At 40.7% G+C, this 21,450-nt stretch overlaps 1 protein-coding gene across 1 annotated transcript in view; it reads left to right on the plus strand.

Annotated features, from left to right (window-relative positions):
* Positions 1–4,899: 4,899 nt before the first annotated feature.
* The window catches only part of LOC129836349 (protocadherin-15-like), a 340,099-nt gene continuing 323,548 nt past the window's right edge, over positions 4,900–21,450 (plus strand). The window contains exon 1 of the mRNA XM_055902394.1: positions 4,900–5,606. The gene's annotated coding sequence lies outside the window, so the exon portion shown is untranslated. The remainder of the gene's footprint in view (positions 5,607–21,450) is intronic.

A 21,450-nucleotide genomic window follows, 5' to 3' on the forward strand; every position in this document is an offset into this window, starting at 1 on the left:
CTTACATAAGAAAGATGTATGACTTGATGAAATGGTCATACTTCTTATTTACTTATGTCATAGGCCTAGATTCAAATGCAAATAATGTCAATCAGTGCCTAGTTTTGAAGAGCCATTTTCAGTTTCATAGAGGGCACAAATTCGTCGGGCATGGTCTCTGCAAGGTGTCAAAGATGTTCCACAGGGATTCCGGACACAGTTGTGTCAAGTTGGCTGGAGGTGGATCATTCTTGATACACACGGGAAACTGTTGAGTGTGAAAAACTCAGCAGCGTTGCAGTTCTTGACATAAACCGGTGCACCTGGCGCCTACTAGCATACCCCGTAGAAAGGCACTTAACTTTTGTTTTGCGCATTCACCCTCTGAATGGCACACATACACAATCCATGTCTCAATTGTATCAAGGCTTAAACATCATTTTTTAACCTGTCTCCTACCCTTCATCTACACTGATTGAAGTGGATTAAACATTGTCATCAATAAGAGATCATTGCTTTCACCTATATTCACCTGGTCATTCTATGTCATGGAAAGTGCAGTTGTTGTTAATGTTTGTTACGCTCATTTTTTTTATTTTTTTTTTATTTTTTTTATTTTATTTAACCTTTATTTAACCAGGTAGGCAAATTGAGAACACGTTCTCATTTACAATTGCGACCTGGCCAAGATAAAGCAAAGCAGTTCGACACATACAACACATAGTTACACATGGAGTAAAAACAAACATATAGTCAATAATACAGTGAAAAAAAATAAGTCTATATACAATGTGAGCAAGTGAGGTGAGATAAGGGAGGTGAAGGCAAACAGATATATGTATAAATAAATAAAAATATAAAAAGGCCATGGAGGCGAAGTGAGTACAACACAGCAAGTAAAATAAAAACTAAAAAAAAACACCGGAATGGTTGGTTTGCATTGGAAGAAAGTGCAAAGTAGAGACAGAAATAATGGGGTGCAAAGGAGCAAAATAAATTAATAAATAAATACAGTAGGTAAAGAGGTAGTTGTTTGGGCTAAATTGTAGATGGGTTATGTACAGGTGCAGTAATCTATGAGCTGCTCTGACAGCTGGTGCTTAAAGCTAGTGAGGGAGATAGGTGTTTCCAGTTTCAGAGATTTTTGTAGTTCGTTCCAGTCATTGGCAGCAGAGAACTGGAAGGAGAGGCGTCCAAAGGAAGAATTGGTTTTGGGGGTGACTAGAGAGATATACCTGCTGGAGCGCGTGCTACAGGTAGGTGCTGCTATGGTGACCAGCGAGCTGAGATAAGGGGGGACTTTACCTAGCAGGGTCTTGTAGATGACCTGGAACCAGTGGGTTTGGCGACGAGTATGAAGCGAGGGCCAGCCAACGAGAGTGTACAGGTCGCAGTGGTGGGTAGTATATGGGGCTTTGGTGACAAAACGGATGGCACTGTGATAGACTGCATCCAATTTATTGAGTAGGGTTTTGGAGGCTATTTTGTAAATGACATCACCGAAGTCGAGGATTGGTAGGATGGTCAGTTTTACAAGGGTATGTTTGGCAGCATGAGTAAAGGATGCTTTGTTGCGGAATAGGAAGCCAAATTCTAGATTTGACTTTGGATTGGAGATGTTTGATGTGGGTCTGGAAGGAGAGTTTACAGTCTAACCAGACACCTAGGTATTTGTAGTTGTCCACATATTCTAAGTCAGAGCCGTCCAAAGTAGTGATGTTGGACAGGCGGGCAGGAGCAGGCAGCGATCGGTTGAAGAGCATGCATTTGGTTTTACTTGTATTTAAGAGCAGTTGGAGGCCACGGAAGGAGAGTTGTATGGCATTGAAGCTCGCCTGGAGGGTTGTTAACACAGTGTCAAAAGAAGGGCCAGAAGTATACAGAATAGTGTCGTCTGCGTAGAGGTGGATCAGAGAATCACCAGCAGCAAGAGCGACATCATTGATGTAAACAGAGAAGAGAGTCGGTCCAAGAATTGAACCCTGTGGCACCCCCATAGAGACTGCCAGAGGCCCGGACAACAGACCCTCCGATTTGACACACTGAACTCTATCAGAGAAGTAGTTGGTGAACCAGGCGAGGCAATCATTAGAGAAACCAAGGCTGTCGAGTCTGCCAATGAGGATGTGGTGATTGACAGAGTCAAAAGCCTTGGCCAGGTCAATGAATACGGCTGCACAGTATTGTTTCCTATCGATGGCGGTTATGATATCGTTTATGACCTTGAGCGTGGCTGAGGTGCACCCATGACCAGCTCTGAAACCAGATTGCATAGCGGAGAAGGTGTGGTGTGATTCGAAATGGTCTGTAATCTGTTTGTTGACTTGGCTTTCGAAGACCTTAGAAAGGCAGGGTAGGATAGATATAGGTCTGTAGCAGTTAGGGTCAAGGGTGTCCCCCCCTTTGAAGAGGGGGATAACCGCAGCTGCTTTCCAATCTTTGGGGATCTCAGACGACACGAAAGAGAGGTTGAAGAGGCTAGTAATAGGGGTGGCAACAATTTCAGCAGATAGTTTTAGAAAGAAAGGGTCCAGATTATCTAGCCCGGCTGATTTGTAAGGGTCCAGATTTTGCAGCTCATTAAGAACATCAGCTGACTGTATTTGGGAGAAAGAGAAATGGGGAAGGCTTGGGCGAGTAGCAGAGGGGAGGGCAGTGCTGTTGTCCGGGGTAGGGGTAGCCAGGTGGAAAGCATGGCCAGCCGTAGAAAAATGCTTATTGAAATTCTCAATTATAGTGGATTTGTCGGTGGTGACAGTGTTTCCTATCTTCAGAGCGGTTGGAAGCTGGGAGGAGGTGTTCTTATTCTCCATGGACTTTACGGTGTCCCAGAACTTTTTTGAATTTGTGTTGCAGGAAGCAAATTTCTGCTTGAAAAAGCTAGCCTTGGCTGTTCTAACTGCCTGTGTATATTGGTTTCTGGCTTCCCTGAAAAGTTGCATATCACGGGGGCTGTTCGATGCTAATGCAGAACGCCATAGGATGTTTTTCTGTTGGTTAAGGGCAGTCAGGTCAGGAGAGAACCAAGGGCTATATCTGTTCCTGGTTCTAAATTTCTTGAATGGGGCATGCTTATTCAAGATGGTGAGGAAGGCATTTTTTAAAAATGACCAGGCATCCTCTACTGACAGGATGAGATCAATATCCTTCCAGGATACCCCGGCCAGGTCGATTAGGAAGGCCTGCTCGCTGAAGTGTTTCAGGGAGCGTTTGACAGTGATGAGTGGAGGTCGTTTGACCGCTGACCCATTACGGATGCAGGCAATGAGGCAGTGATCGCTGAGATCTTGGTTGAAAACAGCAGAGGTGTATTTGGAGGGCAAGTTTGTTAGGATGATATCTATGAGGGTACCCGTGTTTACGGAATTGGGGTGGTACCTGGTAGGTTCATTGATAATTTGTGTGAGATTGAGGGCATCAAGCTTAGATTGTAGGGTGGCTGGGGTGTTGAGCATGTTCAAATTTAGGTCGCCTAGCAGCACGAGCTCTGAAGATAGATGGGGGGCAATCAGTTCACATATAGTGTCCAGAGCACAGCTGGGGGCAGAGGGTGGTCTATAGCAGGCGGCAACGGTGAGAGACTTGTTTTTAGAGAGGTGGATTTTTAAAAGTAGAAGTTCAAATTGTTTGGGAACAGACCTGGATAGTATAACAGAACTCTGCAGGCAGTCTTTGCAGTAGATTGCAACACCGCCCCCTTTGGCCGTTCTATCTTGTCTGAAAATAATGTAATTGGGGATAAAAATGTCTGAATTTTTGGTGGTCTTTCTAAGCCAGGATTCAGACACGGCTAAAACATCCGGGTTGGTAGAGTGTGCTAAAGCAGTGAACAAAACAAACTTAGGGAGGAGGCTTCTAATGTTAACATGCATGAAGCCAAGGCTATTACGGTTACAGAAGTCATCAAAAGAGAGCGCCTGGGGAATAGGAGTGGAGCCAGGTACTGCAGGGCCTGGATTCACCTCTACATCACCAGAGGAACAGAGGAGAAGTAGGATAAGGGTACGGCTAAAAGCTATGAGAATTGGTCGCCTAGAGCTACTAGAGCAGAGAGTAAAAGGAAGTTTCTGGGGGCGATAAAATAGTTTAAAGGAATAATGTACAGACAAAGGTATGGTAGGATGTGAATACAGTGGAGGTAAACAGTGAAGGCCCGGTGGGGTTCCGTATCTGCAGCAGCAACAAAAGAAACGGGTCCGGATGGTGATGGAACTCCTCAGCTGGCCAGCTCCAGCATGATTTGAGTTTGCTCCGGGGTCGAAGTAAGCCAATAGTCACACGGTATGCAGCTAGCTAGCTGCGAAATCAAGGTGCAAGTGTCCAGAGCCTGCGGTTGGAATCCGGGGAAACTGAGAGAAAAAAAGTCCCGGAATGCTCCGGTCCGAGTCGCGTTGCACAAAAGTGCCGGTAGATTATCGAGCTAAAGGAATAGCTGATGACCGCAAAACGTGGGCAGCTGAAACACCAACGCTAGCCAGCAAACCGGCTAATTTCGGGGCAGCTACAGATTAGCTTCTGGCTAGCTATCGGAGTAGCTTCTGGTTAGCTTTCAGGCTAGTTTCTGAATTAGCCCCTGGCTATCTTCCACGATGGATTTTCAGATTGAGGTAAATAATACTTATTGTAATTGGTGAAGCAGGTTGCAGGAAAGCTTTTGCAGGAAAGCTTTTGTAGTTGAGTTCTTGGATAATAAAATAAATAAAAGAAATGTGAAGAAAAGGTGTAAATATATATATATACAGGACACGACACGACAATACGGAAAAAGACGTCTGAACTGCTAAGCCACCTTGGATGTCTCATTATATATGAGCCAGAATGTTAGGCAGCCCAATTCTGATATTTTTTTCACTAGTTTTAATCCAATCAGATCAGCTCTGAAAAAGATCTGATGCAAAAAGATCTGATGTGATTGGTTAAAAGACCAATTAGTGAAAAGAATATCAAAATTGTGCAGCCTATCTAAGCGCAGGAACTGAATTCAGTGGTGGAGGAAATGTTTACTTCATGTGCTGAAATAACCCTGCAAAAGTTGTAGATTTCCTGGCCACATCATGTCAAGGCTCTTTGAGTATAAGACAATATGGACGGACATCAATATCAGATGTGTTATTTCTCTCCTTGTTTTCAACATGAGTTTTGTTTTCCTCCAGATTATAGTGTATGAGGGGTTTCCTAGCAACAGTGGATGTTTTCTCAATATAAGTTAAAAATAGGATATCAATTCATACACTGTATGAATGGTCTAAAGTTAAAGTAATGGATGTTCTTTTTAGTCTAATAATCAATGTCCACCGATATTCAGAGTCTCTCCAGGATGCAATGCACTGTTGTTTGAAGGAGGAAACGCTTTTTATTCAAACTCAATGGTACATGCCGGTTTCGTAATTGTAGTTCAAAATGGAACCATGTCTGCGACTCTTCGCTCCCTACAGTGGTTTATTGTGAGACATGCACATGGTCCCATTACCATGATCAAAATGCCCTTTTGACTGTATTTGGAGTATGTCTCTTTCTCTCTCTTGCGCTCAGGCTCTCTCTCTCCTCACTGCCCCTCCCCTGTTTATGGAGTCTGGTCCAGACGACTTGTCCAAAGTGGCAGTTTGAGTGGGCCTGTTTTCTAACTGGTGAGTGTCTCAATGGCTTTTACTGTCTGTTTAAAACACATCAACAATGACACATACTTAACAAGGATATTTATAGCATAATGGCCACCACACAAGTACCACAGAGCTTTTGCTGTCGCAATTAAAGTGCAGTGTGTACAGTATAGGAAAAATTGGCACGGGGATGGGGAGATATGCCGCCCCAATATTCAGAACAGGTCAATTTATCCTCGCCAATAATTGTTTTTAAATCAATAATTGTCATTTGGACACTCTACTCCTCCTCCGCTCAGCTATTCACGCCCCTCTCCCCCTTATTTCAGTGTGTTGCTCAGCAGCCTCAGCCAAGCCAGCACTTACTTCGCGGTCAGGCCGGCCTCATTCCATTTCAGATACACATGTATCTCTGGAATGGAATTTGCCCCTCTGAAATGGTGCACCTCCCTCTATTAGTGACCATGCATTAAACTGGCCCGACAAAACAAACTAGTTTAATAGATTAATACATTCAAATCTTGAAATAATCATTTAGTGTTAGTTAAATGTGATTGCTGAACAACTCACTGTAAATGTGTCCTTTAAAGTAAACTTCCTAGATTAACCAGTAACACGGGACATTGTCCACTCTCTCTGTCTGGCTCACTGTGTGTGTCCTTATCTGCTGTGATTGGGTGCGATAGAGGAAAGCAACTGTAAGGAGAGACGTGTCAGTGCAGCCAGGGGCAGCGGCAGGGTTGGTGTAGACGTGAGTGAGAGGAGACGTATTCTCAAAAAGTGGAAAGAAAAAGTAGACTCAAAAGAGTCCCTTTCAAGGTGTATATTGTACTGATGTTTGAAGGTGGCAAAATGGCTGTATGTGATGATCAGCCTTTCCATAACATCAGTCACGTATCTACAAATCATGTTTTTTTGTATCATTATAATACAACTTTGAGAGGCATAATAGGTAATGTCATACTGTGTAGAATTGTTGTAAATGTGTTTTAAAATGTAATTTTAAAATATCTACACCACAATTTTGCCTTTGGTGTAGAGGCCCCATTTGTCATGGGAAGGCTCTTAGCCTCTCTGTCTGAATTTGTTGCAGAAATAATACATGATAAGCATTGTTGCGTTGGATGTTTGTTGATGTGCTTTTTAAATAAACTCCTACTGTAAGTTACCTCTTAAGTGAGGCAGTTTGTGGTTTCAAGAGGGTGCTCAGTGGGGGTTTTCATACCGTTATATAACATCATCCCTCCACTGTGCACTGTAGTACAGGCCTATGCTCATGTGCAGGCCCAGCTGTTTTGTTACACAAACCTGTCACTGTGTTTGAATGACTGGTTGAATGACACATTCTTTGGACATGAAATCATCTCACCAGTGTCCCAAATAGATTCAAGGCAATGTCTAAAGGATTATTGGATTGCATTTAACGTGAACAATATTTGTTGTTAAACCATTAACAACACCACCAATCCAGTATGCCAGCTTGGATTCCCCAAGCTTATATCAACTTACTATCAACACAACACTCAGCGGGAGTTCCTTGTCTAGGAAGGTATTGATAGTAGACAGTGGTGGAAAAAGTAGCCAATTGTCATAAAAAAATTTTTTTTTTTGTGATATCCAATTGGTAGTTACAGTCTTGTCCCATCGCTGCAACTCCTGTACGGACACTGGAGAAGCAAAGATTGAGAGCCATGCGCCCTCCAAAACATAACCCCGGGACAAGGACATCCCGGCCGGCCAAACCCTCCCCTAACCCGGATGATGCTGGGCCAAATGTGCGCCACCTCATGGGTCTCCCGGATGGTTGTGACACAGCATGGGATGGAACCCAGGTCTGTAGCGTCACCTTTAGCACTGTGATACAGTGCCTTAGACCGCTGTGACACTCGGGAGGCCACCAATTGTCATACTTGAAAAAGTATTTGGTTTTAAATATACTTATTAAGTATCAAAAGTAAATGTAATTGTGAAAACATACTTAAGTATCAAGAGTAAAAGTATAAATGATTTCAAATACCTTAGAAATTCCCGCTATGCATTCAAAATATAACGAGTACTTTTGGATTATTTTCACCCATTTTCCATCCAGCAAGACAGTAGATGGAGAAAACCTTTAAATAAGAACAAATATGGACAGCATAATGCAACATTTGATATGCACTTCTCAAACAAGCTGCCAAGCAGAAGGAGATAAAAGTGGTTGGGGTGGTGCTACTCTTTAAACATCCCTCGAGCGCAGAGATGCAGAAGAAAAGCTCAGAAAAGATTAATGGAATTATCCCTCATATGTTTTAAGGTTTATTTTCATAGTGATTAGGGCTCTGTTGATGCTAGAGGATCTTCGGGATATAACTCACCGAGCTATAGAGTGGGAGGTGATTAACACTTTATGGGCCTATTTATGTTTGTGTTTCAGATACTGTATACTGGAGTCCTCAACCTTTTGATTGCACATTTATGACAATGTAAGACTTATCCTGTTTTGAAAAAGAAACAAAAAGAAGTAGAAAAACTGAAAATCGAAAATCTATGTACAGAATGTTCATGAAAAGTAATTCACAATGAAAGAGCTTTAGAATGAAGAATTTGTTGTTCTCCAGCTCTTGCCATTGTTCAGCACCCTGCAATTAGATTCTCATTGTCAAAGCTGGATACTGGAAACACTTATCTCCCTCACTAGCTTTAAAGCACCAGCTGTCAGAGCAGCTCACAGATTACTGCACCTGTACATAGCCCATCTATAATTTAGCCCAAACAACTACCTCTTCCCCTACTGTATTTATTTATTTATTTTTGCTCCTTTGCACCCCATTATTTCTATTTCTACTTTGCACATTCTTCCACTGCAAATCTACCATTCCAGTGTTTTACTTGCTATATTGTATTTACCTCGCCACCATGGCCTTTTTTTTGCCTTTACCTCCCTTATCTCACCTCATTTGCTCACATTGTATATAGACTTATTTTTCTATTGTGTTATTGACTGTATGTTTTGTTTATTCCATGAGTAACTCCTTGTTGTTGTATGTGTCGAATTGCTATGCTTTATCTTGACCAGGTCGCAGTTGCAAATGAGTCCTTTAAGCATGTTTATGAACACAATTGTGTTATTTTTATTTCTGATGAGCAAGTTAATCAGATATTTGTGATTCATTATTCAATATTAAAACCCTCGACTTACCGTTCCTTGTAATGGCTGCAATCCCCTCTTTCTGCCGATATAAAGTATTCCATAGCATGGGGAAAGCGGTCTTGTTCTACAATTGTCACAAAATCGACTGTAAAACCCAAACCGGGTCAGCTCCAAACTAATAGGAAAGGTGAGACTCTAAAGAACACGACAGTGTCAGTTGTTTGGCTCTACGACAGGGGTGTCAAACTCATTTCGCATCGTGGGCCACATACGGCCTAGGGAGATGTCAAGTGGGCCGGACCATTAAAATTATACCATACTCTGCTATAAATAACCAAAATATCATGTCTTTCCTTTGTTTTGGTGTAAAGAAGCACAAGAACATTAGGAAAATATTGAAATTTAATGAACTATCCTTTTACAAAACATTTCATGAAACACCTCATATTTCCTTAGACAAATGTGCAATTTACTTTTATCATTCACAAATATGCATTGCAACTGATCCCACTGATTGTACAAAGGCACAAAACTTTAATTGGTACTGAAAAATATAGAAATGCACTTTAAGATTAAATGAGACTTTTAAAGAAAGGAATTTTTAAACCACTTACACATACGCATATAAAATCTAAATGTAATCCCTGCGTACACCTTACAAACTAAGGAGAGTGATTTTAAATGTGTAATGAAGAAAGTGTTCGCCTGTCCTGTAAATCTGTAAACTTCATACATGAAACATACATACACATACAATACATACTGAAAATTTATGGAGTTGTATGAACAGTAGAATTCCATCACACAACTTTTGTTTTGAAGCTGCTGACTAACATTAAAGTGCAAATTTTTTAAATCACCACAGTAAGGATTCATCTTCACAGAGCTGTATTCTTTCAATGCAAACAGTATCTAAGGCAGCATTTTAAAGGTGTTAGTCTAGTCTGGACTTGTATTTGTTCCTGAAACTTGGCATCTTTTGGCCTGTACAAGTGCATCAACACCAGGTGTCATGTCCTGACTAGCTGTCACTTTCAGAATGTCATTTAAGTGCTTGTTTGTGAGCCTTGAACGCATCTTTGTTTTATTGATATTCATCACTGAGAAAATTTGTTCACAAAGGTAGGTTGTCCCAAACATGCACAAAATTTTAGCAGCCAGGGCTGTTAATTTGGGGTACCCTGGTAGTAGATACTGATAAAATCTGTCCAGACCTACAGAGGCAAATTTGCCCTTCAAATCTGCATCACACTGCAAATCAATTATCTCTAGGTGAATTTCGACCGGCAGATCAGAAGCTTTAACTGTGAAAGGTGAGCGAAAAACTGAAAATTCTGTCTCAAGTTCACCAAATACCTGAAAACGTTTCTCAAACTCCCGCAGTAGTCCTGCAATTTTGTCTTTGTACCGTTTCATGTCCGCATCAGGTCTGGTCACACACACATCTCTCAGACAGGGGAAATGAGCAGGGTTGCCATTTGCCAGTTGCATCTCCCACAAAGTCAGCTTCAACTTAAATGCATGTATGTTGTCAGAAAACTGTGTGACAACTTTTTTGCGGCCTTGCAACATTTTGTTCAGATTGTTCAAGTGTTCAGTAATATCAACCAAGAATGCAAGGTCCCGTAGCCATTCCTGAGATTGTAATTCCAACACCGGTTTTCCTTTTTTCTCCATGAACTGTCCGATTTCCTCTCGTAGATCAAAGAAATGCCTCAGCACAGCGCCTCGGCTTAACCATCTCACTTCAGTGTGGTATGGCAGGCTGTGGGTAATGTTGCTGTCGCTGAGAAGTTTGTCAAACTGACGATGGTTCAGACCTCTGGACCGGATGAAATTTACAGTGCGAACAACCACCTCCATGACGTGGTCCATTTTCAGCGACTTGCAACACAATGCCTCCTGGTGCAAAATACAGTGAAATGTCCAGAAACGATCTCCTCCATTAAGGGCTTGTACTTTGTCTTTGAACTTTGTCGCGACACCTGCTTTCTTTCCGACCATGGATGGCGCGCCGTCTGTAGCCAGGCTGACAGCGCGGGACCAGTCCACTCCAACTCTGTCCAATGCAGCAACGACAGAGCCGAAAATGTCCTCGGCTGTTGTGGTGTCCATCATTGGCACCAACTCAAGAAACTCTTCAGTAACAGTCAATGTCTCATCAACTCCTCGAATAAATATGGCCAGTTGGGCCACGTCTGTGATGTCAGTGCTCTCGTCAATTGCCACGGAAAATGCAATAAATGACTTGACTCTCTGTTTCAATTGACTGTCTAAATCTGCCGATAGTTCCGAAATCCTCTCTGCTATAGTATTCCTCGTCAGGCTAATATTGGCAAAAGCTTGTCGCTTCTCGGGACATACAAGTTCAGCCGCCTTCATCATACATCGTTTAACAAAGTCACCGTCGGAATACGGCTTCGATGCTAATGCTATTTCGCTAGCAATTAGGTAGCTGGCTTTTACCGCTGCTTCACTGACTTCTCGGCTCTGGATGAAAGTTGACTGCTGTTTCCTCAGTCCCGCCAGCAATTCGTTAATCTTATCTCTTCTCAGTTGTCCTTGCAAGCCGTCATATTTTTCGCTGTGATGAGTCTCGTAGTGGCGTCGAATATTATATTCCTTCAATACCGAAACTTGTTGCAAACACACCAAGCACGAAGGTTTTCCGTGCATCTCTGTAAATAAATAGGACGTGGTCCATTTTTCTTTGAAAATTCTACACTCCTTATCTACTTTTCTCCGTTTGGATAACGACATTTTGGCTAATGAGGGTGTAGCGGAGAGGTAGAGACCAAGGTATTAACAACGTCGTAACAAGCAGCAGATGGCGCATTGATACCGTCTGCTGTTTTCAGTCTGTCTCAGTGATGCGGCTTGTCTTCTACTCAGATGGAAAGAGTGCGCCCCTTAGCGGATAATCCATGAATTGCAGCGAATTAAAAATATTAATTCCATGTCTTTTATGCATTTTTTCCACTTTCAAATTATCCTGCGGGCCTGATCGAACCTCCTTGGGGGCCGGGTTCCGGCCCGCGGGCCGTATGTTTGACACCCCTGCTCTACGACATCCACAAGCTTTACGGCAGTCGTCTGAACTCTCTGTCACAGATGTCCTCATTTTGAAACTGACTGTCCAGACTGAACCCTACATATCCTACTAATATGTCACCAATATCGACAGGGGAGACGCGAACACAATCTTCACGGGAGTCCTCCGTAGGTAACCCAGTACCAGGCTATAAAAATGACAAAAATATAATACACATCATAATTTCTTAAATCTCTCAGACATTCAAAACCTTATTTCTTCTGATATATTTATTGATTGTCTGTTTGTTTTGCCATGTACAAATGTGTTATTCAATGCGTTTCTATGGGCTATAGCAGTAAAGACCAAATGTAATGTTTCATCAAATATTAATTTATTTTATACCTACAGGGGACCTTAACATTTTGTAATCATTTTGGCCAAATGAACCATTTTGGCTAAATGACCATCTTAAAACAATTCCACATGGGTCGTTCCATGTCAATTCAGCAAGTCATGACACCCACCATCTCAGATTGAAATTATTTCTGTAGTTAGAAACAAATAAGATAAGCATTCCGGAAACATAATTTTGTTTAAAAAAATCTAACAAACTAAGCTAATTGATTGCACCCAAACTGGCCATTTTAATTTGTATGATTCATATAATATTCAATAATGATAGTACATAACATCCAAGTAAGACATGAGGAATCCAAAGAAGTGGTAAAAGCCATTAGTGCTGAGTGATTAGTGCTTTTTGAGGTCGGTTCGATTTCTGTTTGATTATTAAAAAATAAACACGGTTTTCTATTTTGTTTTTAACATGAAATGCACTATGTATTATGTGGGTTGAATGCTGTAACAACACAGAATAAACAATTAGTAAAAGTCCCATCCTGGTAGTGACTGCTCATCACTACTTATTACTTATTAACCATCATTTATTTACATTACTTTACTTTAACAAAATAGTTCACTTGTTTGGTATTTTACATTTGCTTTATTTGATGACTTTAATATTTCATTACAAGTCATCATCTCTATAGAGCTGCTGCCTACGCTGTCTGGGACAAAATAACAATTGTAGTAGTTCTTCTAAGTAAATAAGACTTTGATGAATACTTTGATGAATGCTGAATAGCAATTATCATTCAGTTAGATCATGTATTTTCAGGTCAACATACCTCAAGAAGCAACTGGTCACCATCCCTCGATCGCACATTCATCTCTTTCACATACAGTAGCAGGCGTAAAATAAACAAACTGGACAAGTAAGCGCGCAATAGATTATGGTCAGTGTAGTTAATTACCATGTTTTCTTTGCTAAACTGTGTAGGATATTTGCCTGTTGGAAACTTCAACTTCCTACTACCTCCCACAGTTCGGTCTTGATCTGATCTGATTTATTTAGGGCTCCAGAGTGGCACAGCTGTGTAAGGCACTGCATCTCAGTGCTAGAGGTGTCACTACAGACCCTGGTTCGATTCCACGCTGTATCACAACCGGATGTGATTGGGAGGTCTATAGGGACTTGGCCGGCGTAGGCCGCCTTTGTAAATAAGAATTTATTCTTAACCGACTTGCCTAGTTAAATAAAGGTTAAATAAATAAAAACACTCTCAAGAGAAACTGCAAATTGAGCTCAAATAAAAAGCCATCCACAAACCACCAACATTACACACCAATCCCACCCCAAAAAACAAGTATATAGTATGAGTTCTCTATGTTTGAAAAGTATCATGCGGCTCAATCAGTATTGTTTCTTCATCCTATTTAATGTATTTTCAGTGGTGTTTTTTTTCCTGTTCAGAGAAATTTGTCATTGAAGTTGTTAGGTTTATGTCCCATCTGACATTCTGATATTACCATGTTCTGACCACTAGATGGTGCTGCCCCCCTCCAATTGTTAAAGGGATAGTTTGCCTAAAATACAAAATTACATATTGGTTTTCTTACCCTGTAAGCAGTCTATGAACCATTTTATTTTTTATTTTTTAGCAAATGTATTAAAAATAGAAACTGCTATCACATTTACATGTTGAAGCACCTTTGGCAGCGATTACAGCCTAAAGTATTTTGGGGTATGAAGCTACAAGCTTGGGACACCTGTATTTGGGGACTTTCTCCCATTCCTCTCTGCAGATCCTCTCAAGCTCTGTTAGGTTGGATGGGGAGCATTGCGGCACAACTTTTTTCAGGTCTCTCCAGATTTGTTTGATTGGGTTCAAGTCCGAGCCCTGGTTGGGCGACTCAAGGACATTCAGAGACTTGTCCCGAATCCACTCCTGCATTGTCTTGGTTGTGTGCTTAGGTTCATTGTCCTGTTGGAAGGTGAACCTTTTCCCCAGTCTGAGGTCTTGAGCACTCTGGACCAGGTTTCATCAAGGATCTCTCTGTACATTTGCCTCGATCCTGGCTAGTCTCTCAGTCCCTGCCCCTGAAAAACATCCCAACAGCATGATACTGCCACCCCCATGCTTCACCATAGGGATGGTGCCAGGTTTCCTCCAGACATGACGCTTGGCATTCAGGCGAAAGAGTTCAATCTTGGTGTCATCAGACCAGAGAATCTTGTTTCTCATGGTCTGAGAGTCCTTTAGGTGCCTTTTTGCAAACTCCAAGCTGTAACGTTACAAAATGTGGAAAAGGTTAAGGGGTATGAATACTTTCGAACGCACTGTAAATATAATGACATAGCTCACTGTAATATATCTACTGATGTACATATCATTCTTAGTATATCTTGTGTAATTCTACCAGTGTACATATGTATAGATTGCATTTTGATTACTACTACAGTACTATTTGGGTTGTTAATAGGATTCGTCCCGCCGTTCTTGAATTCATGATTATTATTATTTTTTTATACTTACTTGTTTGACATTTTACTGCATTGTTAGGAGTTTGTAGCATAAGCATTTCGCTGCACCCGCTATAACACCTGCTAAACTGTGTACGTAATCACTAAACTTTCATTCGATTTCTGTTTACCTGTTTGAAATGCTAGCTCTTTAGCATTTGTGGGACAAATCTAATGCAAGTCACTAACTAGGTTTCCATCCAATTGGCAACAGAATTTCATGTGAAAATTCAAACATTTTCATAAAAACAATATGTGTTTTCCCACCAGAGATGTTTCCATCAAATTTACGTTTTGCAGATAAAAGGCTGTTTGATGACGTAGTGCACATAAAAATACATTTTGCTGTTAAATTCCCATGTACCAAATTTTGAACTTGACTGTTTTTCTCACAAAAAAACGAATTAGCTTAATTTCTCAGAGATTAAATTATATTTCAACAAAATAATGTTGTTTGAATGCTAATTTGATCTGTTTCTAACAACAGAAACGATTTCAGAACAATCTGAGATGGAGGGTGTCTCAATCCTCTTTCTGGTGCTTTTTGAGGTGGAACAACCCATATGTTCGCTAAGTAGATATTGTAATCTAAGGGCTTAGACCTACAGGGGTTAAATAAATACACTTACAGCCAAGGTGATGCTGTGAGTGTATTGTGTGCATGTGCACAGACATGCACTCATAAGCGTTTTCAGCCCAAAAAGTTTTCCTGAGCCAATCGGTTAGGGATTGTTCCGCTCTAAACTAGGTTCTGTGCCCTGAGACCTCCCCTATTGGGAGAAGAGCTGGGAAACAGCCAGTGACTCAACAGAAGGTACCATATGGTCTCCACAGCACTGTTGTACCGTATGTCATTGCCATCAATGATAGACTTAACAAATGACCAGGGCTATTAGCATCACATAAAACAAACAGCTTTACGGGATACAAAATATTAGATCTGCTACAAACATATTATGCATATCAATCTATTCAGTCTATGTACAGTATACAGTACCAGTCAAAAGTTAGGACACACCTACTCATTCAAGGGTTTTTCTTTCTTTTGACTGTTTTCTATATTGTAGAATAATAGTGAGGACATCAAAACTATGAAATAATACATATAGAACCATGTAGTGACCAAAAAATATATTTTATGTTTGAGATTCTTCAAAGTAGCAAACCTTTGCCTTGATGACAGCTTTGCACACTTTTGGCCTTCTCTCAACCAACTTCACCTGGAATGCTCCCACATAGTTCCCACATATGCTGAGCACTTGTTGGCTGATTTTCCTTCACTCTGCGGTCCAACTCATCCCAAACCATCTCAATTGGTTTGAGGTTGGGTGATTGTGGAGGCAAGGACATCTGATGCAGCACTCCATCACTCTCCTTCTTGGTAGCCCTTACACATCCTGGAGGTGTGTTTGGTCATTGTCCTGTTGAAAAACAAATGATAGTCCCACTAAGCGCAAACCAGATAGGAAGGCGTATCGCTGCAGAATGCTGTGGTAGCTACTTTTGACTGGTACTGTATGTATGTGATGTGTATATTCTTGCTGACAAGGTAGCTCTTAATTTATATTATATTCTGTGATAATTGTTTTTGTTAGAGCGGAACCCTTTATCCAAACTGCTAGTTAGTCACTACCTTTTTATGGAGGTAAATATTAAATCAGCCAAGTGCATTGGAGACATTACGATCCCTTCGTGGCCCATAAATAACTTGTGATGTGGCCTGCTTTTGAGTGTAACCATTTTGGATGGGTACAGTAACTTCGAGCTTGGCAGTTTGGCTGCTGTGTAAGCATAAACTACACTCATTCAAACTATGGCCCTCCCTTGGCACTTTCCCTCTCTCTCTTTCTCTCCCTGAGTCTTCTTTCTGTCCCTCCCTATGCCTCTCTTTTTCTCTACCCTTCTATTTTTTTATCTCTCAGCTCACACTCTATACCTTTCTCTCTGCCTGTCTTTATCTCTATCCCTCCCCCTCCTCCTCTCTCTTCCTCTCTTCCATTCTTTCTCTCTCTACCCTTCCTTCTCTCCCTCTCCGAGTTCTCTTGTGTGTTTGCTCATGTTCCTTTGATGTGCTAAACAATGAGGGATACATTCCCTGTTGAGTTCTGAGGAATCCAAGCTGAAACTGCACACCACAGCATGTCCCCGGGACCTCCAGGGAATGGAGAAGATGTTACAGAGACTTCTTGTGGAGACATGGGCCAGCACTCCATCAAAACAGTTTACCAGGAAGTACAAACACAAAATTAGCTAGGGTCAATGCATATCATGAATCCCACCCACAGAAATTTACCTTTGTCTTTATTGTTTGATAAGCTATTGAGGCATTCCATTGTTTGGGTCACCACTTTATGATTAGGGACTAACTATATAATCCATGGAATGTGCATGTAGCCTATAGATGTAATTGATATAAGTACAGGCGTCTGCTGCATTCAAGCTTTACTACATACCAGGAGGAAAAAGGAAGACCTGCATATGCTCTCTCTCTCTCTCTTGTTCCCCATCTTTCTCGCTTAGATGCGCACACACACATACACACATGATAAATGCGCTTCGTTATGGGGGATGGAAGGTGATCTATAGGTAAATGAGTGCTCTCGGATGTGAGGCGTTACTGGGGCATAGTTTGCTGGAGTTTCTGATATCGGTGTTTATCCACATCCACGTACAGTACCAGTCAAAAGTTTGGACACACCTACTCATGCAAGGGTTTTTCTTTATTTTTACTATTTTCTACATTGTAGAATAATAGTGAATACATGAAAACTATGAAATAACACATATAGAATCATGTAGTAACCAAAAATGTGTTAAACAAATCAAAATATGTTTTATATTTTAGATTCTTCAAAGTAGCCACCATTTGCCATGATGACAACTTTGCACACTCTTGGCATTCTCTCCACCAGCTTTACCTGGAATGCTTTCACAGCAGGCTTGAAGGAGCTCCCATATATGCTGAGGACTTGTTGGCTGCTTTTCCTTCAATCTGTGGTTCAACTTTTCCCAAACCATCTCAAATGGGTTGAGGTCGGGTGATTGTGGAGGCCAGGTCATCTGATGCAGCACTCCATCACTCTCCTTATTGGTCAAAAATCCCTTACACAGCCTGGAGATGTGTTGGGTCATTGTCCTGTTGAAAAACAAATGATACCACAGCATTCTGCGTGTCACTGCAGAATGCTGTGGTAGCCATGCTGTTTAAGTGTGCCTTGAATTCTAAATAAATCACAGACAGTGTCACCAGCAAAGCACACCCACACACACACCATCACACCTCCTCCTTCATCCTTCACGGTGGGAACCACACATGCTGAGATCATCCAATCACCCACTCTGCGTCTCACAACGACACGGCGATTGGAACCAAAAACCTCAAATTTGGACTCATCAGACCAAATGACAGATTTCCACCGGTCTATTGCCCATTTCTCATGTTTCTTGGTCCAAGCAAGTCTCTTCTTATTATTGGTTTCCTTTATTAGTGGTTTTACATTTACATTTAAGTCATTTAGCAGACGCTCTTATCCAAAGCGACTTACAAATTGGAAAGTTCATACATATTCATCCTGGTCCCCCGTGGGAATTGAAACCTGGTCCCCCCGTGGGAATTAAACCCACAACCCTGGCGTTGCAAGCGCCATGCTCTACCAACTGAGCCACACGGGTTTCTTTGTAGCAATTCAACCACGAAGGCCTGATTCACACTGTCTCATCTGAACAGTTGATGTTGAGATGTATCTGTTACTTGAACTCTGTGTATCATTTATTTGGGCTGCAATTTCGGAGGCTGGTAGCTCTAATGAACTTATCCTCTGCAGCAGAGGTAACTTTGGGTCTTCCTTCCCTCTGGCGGTCCTCATGAGAGCCAGTTTCATCATAGCACCTGATCGTTCTTGCGACTAAACTTGAAGTAACTTTCAAAGTTTTAGACATTTTCCATATTGCCTGATCTTCATGTCTTAAAGTAATGATATGAACTTGGTATTTTACCAAATAGGGCTATCTTCTGTATACCACCCCTACCTTGTCACAACAAAACTGATTGGCTCAAATGCATTAAGAAGGAAAGAAATTCCAGAAATGAACTTTTAATAAAACACACATGTTAATTGAAATGCATTACAGGTGACTACCTCATTAAGCTGGTTGAGAGAATGCTAAGAGTGTGCAAAGCTGTCATCAAGGCAAAGGGTGGCTACTTTGAAGAATTTCAAATATAAAATGTATTTTGATTTGTTTAACACTTTCTTGGTTACTACATGATTCCATATGTGTTATTTCATAGTTTTGATATCTTCACTATCATTCTACATCGTAGAAAATAGTAAAATGAGTAGGTGTGTCTAAACTTTTAACAGGTACTGTAGGTCTAACCATACACCAATACCGTGTCTTAAGATCCATCTCCTTGTTTCATACTCATTGCTCACAAACTGTGCCATATGGAGTTCATGTTTGTGGCTGTGTTTATCTTTAATCAATATCAGTTTGCGCACCGACATGTCTGTTTGATTAACTTCTATCCTGTGAATTACATTAACTAACACTTTATTGCAATGATTTGTCAGATAAAATGTGCCAACATAAGTTGCTGAAATCACACACAAGGACACTGAAATGGATCTCTCTTTCTCTCTCTCGTTCACTTGCACATACTTTCTCTTTCCATCTCACTCTCTCTTTCACTCTTGTTCTCTCACACACACAAGCACTCTGTTTGTAGATATTTCATGCAAATGTTTCCTTTCTTGAGAGCCACCTCCACACAGAAGGTACTTTGGGTCTTGAATGGGATGACTATGTTACAATATTTGCTTTAATGTTTTGACAAATTGAAGGAAACTTACCTATTCGGACTGAGGTCAATAGTAAGTATTGTATGTAATAACTTCTTGCTGTTTTGGTAGATCTTTAGAAAAATATTCACAAAAACATACATTTTACAATCCATCGAGGAGTAAAAGTGCTCCCTTGACTAATATAAGCTGGACAAAAAGGCAACATTTCCTGCCAATACAGTAGGGTCATTTGGAAGGAAGTTTATATTTCCTGTTTCTATTCCAACTGTATAATTTATAACCTACCCTGTTTTTATTAATATACTGTACTCTACTGTAAGGAATACGTTAGTGTATAGGTACAGTCAGGGCCGGTGCCAGAACGAATCAGTTGGACCAGCATTTGATTTCCATCGGCAGTCATGTTCTTTTCACGGGACCTCATCTTTTTTTAATGGGTATTATAGTAAAGACCATAGGCGGCTCATGAGTTTCAAGTTTGGCAAAGCTTAAAATGTATCCTATCATTTCTAACGATCTGTGTGTCAGTTGTGGTTATTTTTGTATGCACAGTTTCTAATTTTGATACTAACGTTTTAGTTTCTCGAAATTATTGTTATGTGGTTTAATAACCTCCATGGGATCAGTGTCTCTATACTGGGACGGTTGAGGTAACGTGCGCTAATGTGATTAGCATGACGTTGTAAGTAACAGCAAACTTTCCAGGACATAGACATGTCTTTTATGGGCTTAAAGCTTAAATTATTGTTAATCTAACTGCACTGTCCAATTTACAGTAGCTATTACAGTGAACCAAATACCATGCTATTGTTTGAGGACAGTGCAAAACAAAAACAATTTTTTCACAGCAGCTGGTTTGAGACATTCACCTTTTGAAGGTAAATAAAGTACTTACATTCAGTAATCTTGCTCTGATTTGTCATCCTGAGGGTCCCAGAGATAAAATGTAGCATAGTTTTGTTTGATAAAATCAATTTTTATTTTGAAATGTAGGAACTGGGTTCTACAGTTTGAATCCCTGCTGTCTCTGGCTTCACACCCCACCCGGCCATCTAGATGTGTGGAAGTTAGAGTATAAGCTAATGATCCATCATGTATGACATTCCTTGGAGTGTGTAAATTTACATTTTGTATTACCATATGCTTTTTGTATGTTCCCTATAGTTATGTACTTGAAAATGTATCACTTGACCAATTCAGCACATTTGGGCAGACTTGATACATAATATTGTCCAGTATTGCAATGCTTCACTGGATCAATATGAAACATTGCACACACACTGCTGCCGTCTAGTGGCCAAAATCTAAATTGTGCCTAAACTACAATATCATGTTATGGCCTTTCTCTTGCGTTTCAAAGATGATTGAAAAATAAATAAATAAATAAAAATGCATGTTTTTTTGTTTGTATTATCTTTTACCAGATCTAATGTGTTATATTCTCCTACATTAATTTCACATTGCTACAAACTTCAAAGTGTTTCCTTTCAAATGGTATTAAGAATATGCATATCGTTGCTTCAGGTCCTGAGCTACAGGCAGTTAGATTTGGGTATGTCATTTTAAGCGAAAATTGAAAAAAAGGGTCCGATCCTTCAGTTAAAAATCTTAATCTTAATTAAAATGATAAAAATATAAAAGTACCAGCCTCTGCCAAATGGACACATTGACTCACCGTGATCCATTGGCAGCTAAAGAAATGAGTGCATGGAACTCAGAAATAGCCTATAGGCCAATGCAGCAGTAGGCTACAACTTCCATCATCAACTAGTTAAAATACATAGACCTAAAGCCGACAAATAAAAACAACAGAAAACGTCCTGATGAAAATGCAGGTTCTTTCAATTGCATTCACCTCTCTACTCCGCCTGTCTGCTTCCCTTTCTGTCTGTCTTGACTTAAGCTGTTGCTAGTGAAGTGCAACATATCAAATCAATCAACTGGGTCCAGTAAATGGGCACCTTTTTACATTTGCGCTCAGCAGGCCATGTAGGCCTACTTCTATGCATGCCTCTCTCAACATTATCAGGACCGAGAAA

The sequence above is a fragment of the Salvelinus fontinalis genome, chromosome 37 (genome assembly GCF_029448725.1).
Source record: "Salvelinus fontinalis isolate EN_2023a chromosome 37, ASM2944872v1, whole genome shotgun sequence".
Lineage (NCBI taxonomy): Eukaryota > Metazoa > Chordata > Actinopteri > Salmoniformes > Salmonidae > Salvelinus > Salvelinus fontinalis.